The sequence below is a fragment of the Cetorhinus maximus genome, chromosome 10 (assembly GCF_964194155.1).
Source record: "Cetorhinus maximus chromosome 10, sCetMax3.hap1.1, whole genome shotgun sequence".
In the NCBI taxonomy this organism is placed as follows: domain Eukaryota; kingdom Metazoa; phylum Chordata; class Chondrichthyes; order Lamniformes; family Cetorhinidae; genus Cetorhinus; species Cetorhinus maximus.
Window position 1 is genome coordinate 106,774,362 of NC_135888.1, and position 15,071 is coordinate 106,789,432.

The 15,071-nt window shown below is 39.9% G+C and overlaps 1 protein-coding gene across 4 annotated transcripts in view; it reads right to left on the reverse strand.

Annotated features, from left to right (window-relative positions):
* Positions 1-12,399, reverse strand: part of jade2 (jade family PHD finger 2) — a 150,967-nt gene extending 138,568 nt beyond the window's left edge. For 3 of the 4 annotated variants that reach the window (XR_013577818.1, XM_078550976.1, XM_078550974.1), the window contains exons 1-3: positions 12,028-12,399; positions 10,944-11,145; positions 5,885-6,019 (exon numbers count right to left, since the gene is read on the reverse strand). The gene's annotated coding sequence lies outside the window, so the exon portion shown is untranslated. Of the gene's footprint in view, positions 1-5,884; positions 6,020-10,943; positions 11,146-11,684; positions 11,897-12,027 lie in introns of those variants that run through there. The other variant, XM_078550975.1, reaches the window with a different exon arrangement.
* Positions 12,400-15,071: the final 2,672 nt, after the last annotated feature.

Here is a 15,071-nt window from a genome sequence, read left to right on the forward strand (position 1 = left end):
TTTGGACAATTAATAAGGTTGAGGGGGGGATAATTGTGAGAGTTTGCAATGCTATATGCATGTCACCTGTTGCACCATGCACTTTGAGGAACACAGCACCATGACAGAACTGGAATGTCTTCTTACATTGCTATCATGCCAAACTGGACGAATTCTCCATCTCCCCTAAACATATGTGCCAGTTACCTGACAAATATAAATCTAAATGGCAACCTGTGTGATGTTATACAGATCTCCTGCTACTGTTTAGAATAAGCCAGTGCCCCAAAAACCGAGTGCACTGGTAACTTTCGCAGGCACTGAGAAAGATATCCAGGCAAATGATTGTGGTTGCAAACTTTCATGCAGGTGTTGGCACTGCTTCCTAACAGCATTTTCAGTGAAGTACGCTCTCTCACACAGAGCTTCTAAGATCTTCTTAACAGTCTACCTTGTCTGTTAATTCAATGCGGGGGTGGGGGCGAGTTAAATATATTTCGGGTCTATCTTCCTCATAGTGTGTTTCCCTCTTCTTCATCCATCCTGTACCGCTTGTCCTCCATCGGGAAATGCCAACAATGCCATAGCTTAACTTAGAAACTCTTACTAAAGTTGAGGGTAAAAATATCCCAGCCATGTTACTGGCTCACAAGCTGGAAGAGAGGAGATCAGCTACTTCCAGCTGCAAATGGAAAAAAAAGCTCCGTAATCTCTCTTGTGAATTATGTAATCACTCTTCAAAGATTCTCCAGGCTCCAACTCAAATTCAGAGCCAGCAACAGGTACACCTCTTATTTCAAGTTAGCCTTGCTACATTCAGGGCCCAAGTCATGAATTGTAGCTACTTCCACACCTGGTTACAACAAGCTTCAAGCAGTGTCAACACACACATTCCAGGAAGGTTGGGGATCCGCTCCATGGTGCAACCATTAAAGGATGGAAACCCAGCGTAAACAAGTCCTGCCCCAGATTCCAAGTCTCGTAAATCCACAGTGCCATTCCAGCACTAATGATACACCAGAATTTTTTATTTCGCTATTTGCGTTGTTATTTATTTTACCCTAGTTCATTTTCTTTCCTGTGTGTTATTTTTCTTTTCCTGTTTTAGCTGTTCTTCCTACCACATCTCCACCCCATTCCCAATTTGAAATGATAGTCATGTAATCTGCTCCCTTGCATTCCTGTCAATGTTATCAAGCTAGTCAGCAAGAATTGCATGAGAATGGCTTAAGTGACTTTAAAACCTATTTTCTTTCCCATCTTTTGACAAAATACATTATGTCACTGCTCCTGATATTTTGGAATCAATGTCACATCTCCAACTTCATCTTCATCACCATCTCTGCCCAACACTTAAGCTCAAAAATTTTTATTGATGATAACTGTGGACAAATTCTTAATGCATTCATATGACAGTCCTCTGGTATTTTAACAATTAAACTGTTCTTTTTAATAGCTCACTATCTTCATTAGAATGGCAACATCATGCAAATGCATTAAGAATTCAACCACTATCATTGCTAACGATAACTTCTATCTCTAATTGCCACATTCACTCTATCCTAACTTCTGCTCAGCACCTTGGCTCTTTTCATTTTGTCTCATCTCTCCTCCTGTTTGGCACCTCCAATAAATAACTGTTAACTTCAGATTGCCTCGAAGATTTCACCTTATGCATTGCAACACTCAAAAGAAACACTGAATCACTTTTGTCTGTGGCTTTTTTTCAATCATATTAACTATCTTTCATACTTGCACATAGATTTACAACTGCTTACTTTCCTTTCTTTCCTGCATTCTCCATTCTTATTAATAGAATTTTAATTTGATATATTTTGGAGCAGAAACTTGTCTCGGGCTGTAGTGTTAAACGGGCGGTATTGCACTGGCCACCTGTCATAAGCTCAGCTTGATATTTCGGTCCACTGAAGTGAACGGGACTGAATATGGAGCAGGGAATATAACGAATGGCCATTATAAACAGAGCCAGCAATGAGGCTCACCACTGGCAGCGTGAAATCAGAATAGCTGTTCTTCCATGTCAACCACATTTTTAAATGCTGTCCTCGCTTGTTTTATGTCTGCTTACACAATTCCACCAACCATTCCGCAGCTGTGACCTGCATCTTCAACTAAAAGGACTGGACAACAATTCTTTCAGGCGTCAGCGGCACGGAAACCGCCAAATCACACTGTGTTCAATTTGCTCTATGCATTGTAGCTAGCACATGCGTTAAGTGTGTATTAAAGGATAGTAGATTTGGTGTTTAAATGAACAGACATAACCCCAATTCTCCTAAAACTTTGGAACGTTCCCTGGTTCTACCAAACCCCAGAATTTTACCAAATGCTACCAAAGCCTAAGACTGCCATCAGAGCAATTAAACTGTATGCCCTACCAGGCACTCCAAAGCAACATATTCCAATCTCCAATTGGTCCATTTTAATAGCATCTGGTTATATATCCTCCAGTTTTGCAAATGGTGCAGGATGAAAATTAAATACACATGGTAATGAAACATATACAAAAAGGCTACTTATCTACGCTTTACACACAATAATGTAGTTCAATGCTCAAAGCACCAGTAAAAATCACATAATGTCTCATTATAAAAGCCATAATTCAATTTGTTTACTTACTGCATATCATGGCCCTGATGTTATTCCCACTGTAGCATAAAGATCCCAACTGTTGTTAAAAATAAAAGCAAGAAAGAACTTGCATTTATATTGCAATTTTCCTGTCCTTGGGACATCCTCAAGTGCTTTAAAGCTAATGAAGCACTTCTGAAGTTTATTCACTGTTATTTTATAGGCAAGCAAAACAGCAAATCCTTGGCCTCACTGTAAGCAATGTCACAGGAAATTTGCTAGCTTTCTTTAAAACTGCCAGATGTTTATTCTTATTTTCCAAACAATTCAGTTTATTTTCACATAAATTGTATTTTGAACAAGCACTGCCTGAAAACTTCACTCTATTCAACATTTACTGTCATTAACAAGAGTGCAAGTGTGCTGTGCTGTCCTGTTGCTCACCACACACAAATGCACCACATTCTTTCTCATGTACTGCTCAGTGTGATGCTGTACTGGAAGGAGTGGGTATGGAAGAATCATGAGAAGATGTTTACGATTCCACATACTGCCTACTTCAACTTGTTGCAAATCAAAAACAACCTTCCTCTGTGCCACAATAGTTGCCTGGCTCCGGCTGTGTGGGGCTCTATTTTTTGAGGCGCTCCTCCTGTCACTTAAGGATTATTTATCTCTTCTTATACTTTCCACTTATGTCACTACCAGAGGCAAAAGCACATATATCTGTGAGTAGAGGCTTTTGTTCTGCATTAGGCCTCTGAATCTCTAGCACACTGACAAGCGTACCACAGCAAGTCACTAATACATCTTGACCAACAGATCTCAGTATGTTTGAGCCAGAATTCTTGTAAGATGCCTGCACTTCCTTGCAGTTGCCAGTAATGCCGTATACTCCTCAACTGCAACCAACAGACACAACTCTGCCCATAGGAATAATGGAATTTACAACTCTATCTAATCCAGTTTTCATCATCTCCAATGAAGCAAGTAAGTTGCTCACCAATTAATCCTTTGAAAGATCCTCTGTTTCATCAGTGGCCCTCTGATATCAAAATTATAAAGCAACTCGACAAAGCACAACAACATCCAGTTCTACATTAACAACTACCCCTCTCCCTTCCTCACTCTTAGGCAGTGAATCATCCTGTGTTCACTCTTGCAAACTCACTGATGTCCTCCAAAGTGCTTCAAGAAGTGTGCAGGGTGCCAGAAGTGTGTGTGGTGGTCCTGCAATACGAGATTGCTCCTGCTGAGTTCATGGTCTTTCTGCAGAAAGAGCCACAGGAAGAGTATGTGGCCATTGCCATGCTTGGTGTTGTGCAATGACAGTACATGTCTCACAGCAAAACACGATGCCCTGAACTGGATGCAAATGAAAATCATTGCCACAGTACGTACACCACACAAATCACGTGTCATCTACATAAACTTCAGTATCTCCCAGACTCTGCATCAGCAAACACCCTAGGATTACATTTTGACGTCCTCTTACTGGGTAAAAGGTTTTATTTGCTTTGCGCCCACCACCAGTACTGGGACAGTAGTGACTCCTGAATATTGTCTTCTGCCTAAAAGTAACAAAAGTATCACTTGAGATGTAATTTTAGAGAAAAAGGAAATGCTGCACTGCAGTATATAAACTATATAAAATGTAAAAAAAACTTGCAAGCTGAAGACGGCAAAGGAGATTGTTATTTGTATAGTTTATTCTATCTGTGTAATATAATCTTTCTCAGCTCTAATAAGCAGGTCTTCCTACACTCTTACTCCAAAATAGCAACGTACAATAATTGACATTCATTTCTATGTCTATCAGTGTGATGGATATGACAGTGACCTTCATTGCTTACCCGAATACTTTCCTTCAACTGAACACCTTCCTCTATACATCCCTCAAGGACATGCAAAAACTTAAGTGAATGTGTGCATGAATTGCTCCCCTCACCTGCTGCTTCTGTTTTGTGGTGCTTTGTCTTTCTCACCTATAAAATTGTTCCATTCCCTTATATTGTCCACAATACTTCATAGTACATCATCACAAAGTAACCTCTCCTCATCAACCCTGCAATTTATGCACTCCACAGCTGGATTGATGCACTGAACGTTGTTTATAGTGAACACATGTCTATTGAGTAGATTAACAAGCGATATGGCACCAACACTGCAGGTTTTTACCTGTTTAATTATCCATTCATTATGGCGTCAGGAATGCATTTTCATTTAATACAATGTGCTAGGGTTAAAATTACCAAACATAAGATTTCATCAAAGCTTAAATTTAAACATAAACTTTGTAGACTTTGTAACACAGCGCTTAGCGTTCCGAGGAAGAGTCATATTGGACTCAAAACGTTAACTCTTGTTTCTCTCTCTACAGATGCTGCCAGAACGGCTGAGTTTTTCCAGCACTTTGTTTTTATTTAAAATTTCCAACATCTGCAATATTTTGCTTTTATTTAGAGTTTATTGTTTTAAAGTTTGAGTGCAGTGTAGCATTGCTACAAAGCACACAGGGCTTTAGGTCAGAAAAACACTGGTTCACACAGTGAACAGCAATTCCACGCACAGTGTGCTGCCAACCTCAGTTATGGCCTGAAACCAAGTAAAAGCCAAACACCTCCCAGAACTGAGGGCAGAAGGGTCATTCTGTGGGAACCCTCACATAAACTCCTTCCACCAGGGTCAAAAGGCACATCAGCATCCCAAAAAAGGTTGGTGAGCATTGCAAAGAGGCCACAAGGACAGTAAGACAACAAACTTAAGGATAGAGGTAATGAAAGAAATCAAAGTTTAATAGTGCAATTTCACTGGGTTAGTAATCCAGAGGCCTAGGCTAATGCTCTGGAGGACAGGGTTCAAATCCTACCATGGCAGCTGGTGAAATTTAAATTCAATTAATAAATGTGATATATAAAGCTAGTCTCAGTAACGGTGTCCATGAAAACTATCATCAGTAGTCGTAAAACCCATCTGGTTCACTGTCATTTAAGGAAGGGAATCTGCCATCCTTACCTGGTCTGGCCTACATGTGACTCCAGACTCACAGCAATGTGGTTGACTTTTAACTGCCCTCAGAAATAGCTTAGCAAGTCACTCAGCTCAAGCGCAATTAAGGATAGGCAACAAATGCTGGCCCTGCCAGCAATGCCAACATCCCATGAAAGAATAAAGAAAAAAGAATCTTCCAGAGGTATTGATCTAGCTAGTGAATACTTCAACAGTAAGATGAGGGAATCATTCCGCAGGTGCTGAAGAGTAAGAATTCCAGTTAATAATCAGATACAGTAAGAAACCAGGAAGGAATGCTCACCTTGTGATACAATCTTCTGGTCTTTTCAAAGAATTTGTTTGTTTTCCCAGATTATTTGCCCAGTAGCTACATCTTGTATTGCGGATTGTAACTGCATTTTCAACCAACCAGATGCTTCCATGAGTGTTAAGACATCTAAACATGAACAGAAATGTTACCACATTGCCTTCATTCAAAACCTGAATAAAAAGTACTAGTCCAAGCACCACAAATATAAGTGATTTTAGGATGTTCATTTTGCAATCATGAAAGAACATTTGTGATGTTTCTGTTTTTCTTAAGTACCTTTTAAAAATTTGCAAAGTGGGTAGTGTAGTGGGCTGCACAATGTTTTTCCACCTGTGGCACCTGCATTCAACTCCAGCTGGGACTGTTGAATTGAGTCTCCTCTCTCTACTGGCTGTAACATCTCTCAGTGAGTTGAGTTTACAGCAGTCATAACTAGTTTCCACTAGCTTGCATGTGAGCCCACGACACAAAATAGAGATAATCAGAAATTGTCAATCTTGCTCAAGTAGGCAACAAGAATGGTTATCATGCAATGGAAATGTTATCCTGATGCGAGGGGGAGCATGGGCGCTAAGAATTTGGGCTTTAAATCACAAAGGGTAAAACATTCCTGTCTTAAGTGTAACAAAACCTTAAAGCAGCTACCTATATGCATGATTTTGCTCCATTTAATATACAGAGAATATCTTCCCCACTGTTGGGGCATAGCAAAGAAAACTTTGTTGCAGTAGAGAACAGGCAATATATGTTTCATAGTGTAATTGACCATGGAGTACTGGACAGGAAGAGGAAGAGAACTCCTCACTGCTCAGTTTTGTCAATGAAGTTATTCACATTATAAACTGCCTCCCTGAAGTACTACAACTTAAAGGGATTAGTGGTCTGTTGGAAACTTTCAAGTGCACATTTAGCTGTACAGCAACAGATTTCTTATATACTAATGTGGTAAAACACACCTGTAGGCAATTCAAAGAATAAAACTTGCAGTGGTATCATGATACATACAAATCAATTTGAAGTTTCAATTTTGTTCTTGCACAGTAGTGTTGGGGCGATGTAGCAAGTTAAATTTTAGTGGAATTTTCTAACTGACAGATTCTTATGAGAGTGCTTATCCAAGGTCTACGCTGTTTATATATGAGTCTTTTTAACTCAGGAATTAGTTTGGAAGAAAAAAGATTATTAAGAACATTATGCATCCCCTCCCAGCATTTGAAACTTTGTAAGCAGAGGTAAGAATGCATGAAATTAAGTTTACAAAAGATTTATGTTAATTGAACACTAAAAAAAATACTCAAAATGCACATTTTGACACGAGTCCATTATTTTGTAATCTGAGAGCTCACAGTAATCTCTGAACATCAAGAGAGCATTCTACTGAGCATGGCAACAAAGACCCATAACAAAACTGGTGTCAAGAGCAATAAAAGCCCTCCAGTGGCTGCAACCTCCTCCTATGTACAGTAGTGCTGAAGACCTAAGCACAAGAGCTGCTCAACTCGCCAAGCTGTTCTAGTACAGCTAAGACATTGGCATGTGCCTGACAATGTGGAAAATCAACCAGCTATGTCCAGCCTACAAAAAAAGAATAAATATAACCCAACCAATTACTGCCCTATCAGCCTTCACCAATCAACAACAAAGTGATGGATGAAGTAATCAATAGTGCCACCTACTCACCAGTTGCTCAATGATGCTCAGTCTGGATTCTGCCAAAACCACTTGGTTCCAGACCTCATTACAGTCCTGAATGAAACATTTCTACAAGAGCTGACTGCCAGAGAAAAACTAATAGTAACCTCTGTACAACGAGGAAGTATTCGACGGAACATGGCACCAAGGAGCTTGAGCAAAACTGGTCAATACAGATCAAAGGTAAAATCCCTGCGGTGGCTAGAGAGACATGACATGAAAGGAAGATGGTCCGATGCCAATTGTGCTGCTAAAATTATTCATTAGTACTGTAGGTCACACCATCTTCAAAAGCTTCATCAAAGGCATCATAATATCAGGAATGAGGCATTTATCAATGATTCAGCTTCATTCACACTTCTCCAACAATGACACAACATTCAAACAAACAACATTCAGACTTGCGCTGGCAAGTGACAGGTAAGATTCACACAAGTGCCAGGCAAAGACCATTTCCAAGAAAAAAGCCTAACCACCTCCCCTTGATCTTTAACTGCATCACCATCACTGAGTCCTACATTATAAACCTCTCGGGGGAGGGGGGTTTGGGGGTCACCATTGACCAGAAACTACAACGAACTTTATTAACACTGTAGCTTTAAAAAGAGTGCAGAGGTTAGGTAGTCTGCAAGAAACATCTTCTAATCCCCTCAAACCTTCTACGCCATCTAAAAGGCTCAAGTCAACAGTGTGATGGAATTGTCACCACTCACCCAGATGGGCGCAACTGCAATAATGCTTAAGGAGTTTGGCACCATCCAGGACAGAGCAGTTTGTCAGATCGGTGTCCCTTCCCCTGACTCAGCATCCACATTTTCAATCACTGGCACCTATGCACATATTGCAGCCAATCTATAGGATGCAATCTACAAACTCAGCAGGATTACTTCCTTCTCTGCAAGCTCCACCACAGAGCAGGACAATATCTTTGGAGTATTATTACCACGTCCAAGTTCCCCTCCATGTCATGCACCCTTTTAACTTGGAAATATATCATCTTGCCTTCACTGTCTCTAGGTTAATACCCTGGAATTCCCTACCTAATATCATTCTAGGGGAAACAGCACAATGACAGCAGCGGTTCAAACAAAAGGCTTATCACCAACTTCTCAACGTCACTAAGCATAAACAATAAATGTGAACTTACCAGAGTTACCCACATCGAATAATAATCTTTTTAGAAGCCTGAGCAGTTGTGCTACACTCATTATAGAATTTTTTATCTGTCTTGATGCCATTGCACATAAAAGGACTTATTAAACTGCAAATATGTTGTCAAAATATGTTCTTAATTATAGGGGTCAAAATTATAACAGATTTATTCCAATTAGACTCAGCTACCTGCTTTAGCACTTAGTTTTAGAATAATCCCATTTACAGGTTCCTCTGACAGTACACAATTCATCCACCGATTATAGAATTGACATTGAAGTTGGTACATAGAAAGCAAGATTTGCTTAAAATCCATCTGCTTCCTCAGTTGTATAAGTTTAATTTGTTGGCTTTCACATCAATCAAAGATTTATCTTTATTCGAGGGTAAATGATCCCATTTTGTTTCATTTCTTTCTAACTTGATCCCCTCGGGTCAAAATTAATAGTGGACAGAAGAACAGGTGGACTACATGTTTTGTGCCTCCCAACAGTATCAGTCTAAAACCCACCACTAGGAGGTGTGCAAAAACCACCCTGGAACAATTCTCTGGGATAGAAATTCACTCGCACGGGCAGTGAGGTCGAGATGTTGCTACAGGAGAAGGTAGCATGGTCGCGATCAGAGGTGAGAAGATGAGCTACTGCCAACAGTGGCCCATGATTTGAATATGGAACCCGCCACCCAGCTCCACATTCAGGCATTATTTTTTAAAAGCTTTGTCTTTTCAGTGACAGCCTGTTGCAGTACCCTAAAGGTCCCACTGGTTAGGCCAAAGTAGACCAAATTTTCCTCAATATAGCCATCCCAACGCCAAGTGCATTTGGGCAATGGAAGGGTGTCACAAATGGGTGTTAGGCCCTCTATTTACATAAGCAAAGGACCTTCTCTGCCTGTTTCAGGAATGGGCCCTCAATGCCTTTTTTTTTGCCTATACCAATACATTTCCCCACAACATAACTAGTTCAGGAAATCTACATAGGGCATCAAAATTGCATCTGGCTATTGCACTTCAGTACTCCTGCACATTATGCCACCGTGTCACTTCATGCATTATCTGCACACCATCAATCCACTGCAATTCATTTCAAAACCGACCAAGTACACAGACAAGGACTGCAAGGACTCCTTTTAGCTCACTGCTCATAAACAAATAAAGGATTTAGTAAAGGATACTGTAGCTGATTGTTGTAGACAGTTCATTGTTAACCCCACTTTCATGTCACGCCTCGAAGTCATTTTAGGCATAATACTGACCTCTAGAGTTTCCACTTCCTTTTAACTCACACATGTGATCACAGTTTTAAAAAAATGTCTTTGCCCTTCACCAAAGCAATGAAGCAAGGGAGGAACACAATACACAAACCACAAGAACACCAGTGTGCAAAGTGATGCAAAGCCAAGAGATGCTCAAAGAAAGGGGGAGGGGAACCACAATACAACTGTCATATTTCCCTCCCACATTTATAAACTTTGTAAAAAAATATTTTTGACACAAATCTTAAAACATACTACTTTGACTACACAGAAGAAACTTCACAAACTCCATTCACTGGTTTGAGACCCAAATTATTTGCAGACACAGCCTGCATGGAATACGAAGTATTTTTATCTTTAAGATTAAAGGTTTCAATTAAATCCAGGATTACAATCACTTCTAATTTCACCTGTGATGTGGCACGGTGTGAAATGTGTTCATTTTACCTGACAAAAATGTTTGCAAGTTAGAAATTTCACCTTTCGCTTCCAATTAAAAAAGGGCATAATACTTTATAAACAAGTTGTATTGCAACGTGAGAATATTTTTTCCCCCTGGAGTACAATTTAGTTTTGAACGTGAATAATCAGGGTCTGGCTTTGCACTGAATTTAAGTGCTATCACAAAAAAAGTTTACAGCTGGTGTTTTAATGTTGGCATTCTTTGCACATGTAGATGATGAAAGTTTTATACTTGACCATCCCCCCCCCCCCCCCCCCCAAAAAAAAAGGTGCCAGCACAGAGATAATTAGTTTAAGTCAAGGGGCCCTCCTCTTCCTCAATCTGTGGGCTTTCACTGAATGCGTGATGCAGTTACAGGTCAAGTGATTGCCACACGACATCAGGCAACAACACGTGTGCATCTGTCATAAAGTTGTGCATCCAGGCAGTTAAAAAGAAGGGGGCAGTCGGCGTTGATGAAGTTTTAAAACGTGCTTGAAGTTATACCTGCGTGCAGAATTCAGCAACTTTTTTTTTTGCCTTTCTCCCCGCACCCCCCTCCCTCCTCTTCTCTCGGTGGGTGTTGCTGTTGCTGGAAGGGGGTGATATTGAGGAGCCACGCCTCCCCCGGTGAACCTGAGCGCAGCGAATTCGGGATAAACAAGAGCCACTCCCCCTAGAGTCAGCAGCGCAGCTTGCACTCAGGAACCTACATGTACACAGAGAGAGAGAGAGACACCATTTATTAAACGTATTATTTAAAAAAAAACAGCTCCTACGTTGCAAACGGTTGTCCCAACACCCCACGGATCACGCAAATTCAAAATTATGCAACTAAATAAAGACGATGCATTTTGTAAAAAATAAATGCACATCTTTCCTTCCGTCCCCCCCCCCTCCCTCCCCTCCTCTCCCTCCCCTCCCCACTCTCCAACCCGTGAGATCTACATCTGTACACAACCCCCTCTCAAAAACACACACACACACACACAGCAAACAGCACCCCTCTGCTCACAGGCTGGGGTGCAAAAAATGTAAACAATTCTTTTGAGTCTTGGACTGCAGTAACTGATACACAGGCAAGCGATATAATATTATCCATAATAGAAAAAAAAGTTGAGCCTTGCACTTCTGGTCCCCAAAAAAGTAAAAGAAAAATAAGGATTTTTGCACGCGTGGGGTGCAGATCAAATTTCCCCCCAAAACAGTTACTCAGCTCGCTACTTGTAAACGATCAATAATAATTACCATGCAATTTTTTTTTTTTTGCTTGCTTAGCTTCGGATCTTATATGCCTCTTTTTTTATTGCGGTGACTGTCCTCAGGCCACGATGGTGATGATGATGGTGTTGTAATATGAATGCGATGGTGCTGATATATGTTAAAAGCGGCGCAGGAGGAAACGCACATCGATCCGATGCACATTAATACATTTAAATCTCTCTCTCTCTCCCCCCCTCCCTCTCTCTCTAAAAAAAACATGCAGTTACACAGTGCTGAGATGGCTGCCAATGAAATGCAATGGGCGCTCTCTCTCTCTCTCTCACACACACACACAGTTTGCAGCTCCGCTTCTCTCTCTCACTCCCACCTTTCAGATCACTTTAATGCAGTCCTGTTGCGTTTCTGATCCTCTCGCCCCGATCCGGTGTGGGTTTTTTTTTTGCAAACTGCATCTTGTGGCTTTTTTTTTTGCTACTTATTTTTTTTTAAATCTTCCCTCCTTGTTTTTTTTTTGTGTGCAGTACGATCCCTTCCCGATAATTTGGATGTGGAAATTTTTTTTTCAAAAAAAAAAGATCGGATCGCGGGAGGCAGACTCACTTTGGGAGATTTACCTCCGGAAAACAAGGCGATTTTTTTCCCCTCTTTTTTTGGCACGGGCGTACACTACAAGACCTAGCAACGAAATAGCTCATACTTCAAAATCTTTTGGCGCCATATTAATGACGTACTTAAAATTGCCTCTTGGAAAAAAACACAAGATCTCCCTGCGTCAAACCCGGCGTCTTTTACTTAAATGTTGTAACGCACCAAAGACAGCTTGGGAAACTAAAGGGAGTCGTGCAGGGGGCGGGGGGGCTGGATGCAAGCCTTTTAATTTTTTATTTTGCACTTATTTATCATATAGCACTTGTCAGCTTTCCCTCTTTGCGACTGTATGCATTTTTTTTATTAATTGCCCAGCGGTATTGCAAGCAGAGCACCTTACTTTTTACGGTGGGAATTTTGACCCACGTTATACCGCAAGCCATTGACGGCAGGATGCAATTAGCAGATGTGGAATGTAAGGTCCCACTCTGGATATTAATGTCCGAGGTGCATTTAAGTAAAAAAAATAAAGCTATCAACAACCTCACACTCTTGTGCACCCGTGAGCATATGCCTACTTTTTGGGGAGGGGGGGAGTTATTTTAATTGTTTAATTTCACAATTATGAACAAATTATTGACTATATATATATATATATATCCAAACGTGGATACGAAAATGGTTTTATAATCATGTGAAATGTACGATACCGAACATGAAAGTACAGGATAACAATGGAAATCTAATCACAATCGTGTGAGAAAACATGGGAATCCATTGCGTATCTCTTTCATTTTCCAAACTCAACAAGTTCCGAAAGTTTTAGTTACTATTTATGCTTTGTTTTAAATATATGCAGTGAGGGAGTAATACAAAGGTGGTTTCGCATGAAGGTAGAAACGTTTTTTGCGCATTTTGGTTTATCATATATCTAGCATATATATACACAATAATAGTTTGTTCCAATATTTTGTAGTATTAGATCACCTGGGGATTTAAGCGTGCTGAAAGTGAGATGGAGCGTCCCTTTCCTTCAAGTGCACTGATAGAAACTGCTTTTCATTGTGTATAAGGCATTCAAGGACTTTGCTTTTAACTAACAATATGGCCTGGGAAAAGACAGTACAATGTCCTTTAGATAATACAGTTTCACTAAAACTCCAGGTTGACTCAAGTATTTGAAAAATGCTCTTTTCAAACTTTTATAGTATATTCCAGGAAAGAAACCACAACTTGCATTGCAAACATAGCAAACAAACATAGCAAAAATACCTCAATTAGTAGGGAAAAAATTCTAAATGTTCCAGCTGAACTGATGTTTGCATTAGAAATGTGCAACCGACACTTAAAATCTTTCAAGATGCTGTCAGTGCAAATGTTCCACTGTTCCATATGCAGCATACAAAATTGCAGATTCAGATTAGTTCAGTTAATTCCAAGTTCCTGTTACTAGATAGTGTTTTATTTTTATCAATGTGCATGCTGTGATTTAATATTGAGTACATCTTTCAACATTTTTAGGATGAATTATAGCATCTAAATCAATATAAATCTTTATTTTATAATAATATGAATCAGTGTACCATTCAATTCCTGTCAGTCACACTTCAAATGCTGCACTCAACCTTTTGTTTCACAGTTCAAAGAGTAAGTTCTTTCCTAAAGGTAAGTATAAAGATACTCCCCAGGAACACAGAATAGTGAAGCCAGCAGCCTCTTAATTGGCTCGTTCAGTGCTTACTAACAGTAGCAACCTCTTAATTGTCCGCTACACAATCCCAATGTTTAATTAACAAAATTAGACTGTGTTACCTTAAAAGGACTTTCATCTACATGCCTTCAAAAATAATATAGTGATTTTTCATAATATAATACCGCAGTCCTGATAAAACTTTGTATTCTCTGACTTACTGTGAGCAGTGTCATGGGTGATTCACTAGTGAAGATATATGAATAAAAATATGTCTGGTGTATATTTTGTCTGTAATACCTGTCAGTATACAAATTGCTGCATTAAACCTCAAAAGATAGTGGGAGAAAAGCAAATCACTTGCAAATATTGTTGACATAATGAAATGCCTTTTTACACTGAGAATGCTAAATGCAACTTGTGACTGACCTAAGCAATCTACTTATTTATGCAAAATTCTGACTGACAACCTGAAATTTGTGAGAAGTTTACTATCTATATTTTTCCCTCACCAAAATGAAATTGAACACTGATTGACTTCATTCTCACCTTAACAGAAATTAGATTGTTTGGCTGCAAAAAGTCACAATTTCATTTTAGCAGCAGTATAATACATTGTACGTTATATGGTTACATAGGAACATAAGAAATAGAAACAGAAGTAAGCCTTTGGCACCTTGAACTTGCTCCACCATTCAATTAGATCATGGCTGATCTTCTACCTAAATGCAATTTTCCCGCATTGTTCCCATATGCCTTGATGTTTTTAATATCTAAAAATCTTTCGATCTCTGTCTTGAACATACTCAATGACTGAGCCTCCATAGCCCTCTGGGGTGGAGAATTCCAAAGATTCACTACCCTCTTAGTGAAGAACAACCTCCTCATCTCAGTCCTAAATGGCCTACCCCTTATTCTGAGACTATGTCCCCTGGTTCAAGACTCCACAGCCAGGGAAATATCCTTCCTGCATCTACCCTGCTGAGCCCTATAAGAATTTTGTGTGTTTGAATGAGATCACCTCTCATTCTTTGAAACTCTAGAGAATATAGGCCCAGTCTCCTCAATCTTTCCTCACAGGACAATCCTGCCATCCCAGGGATCGGTCTGGTGAACCTTTGCTGCACTCCTTC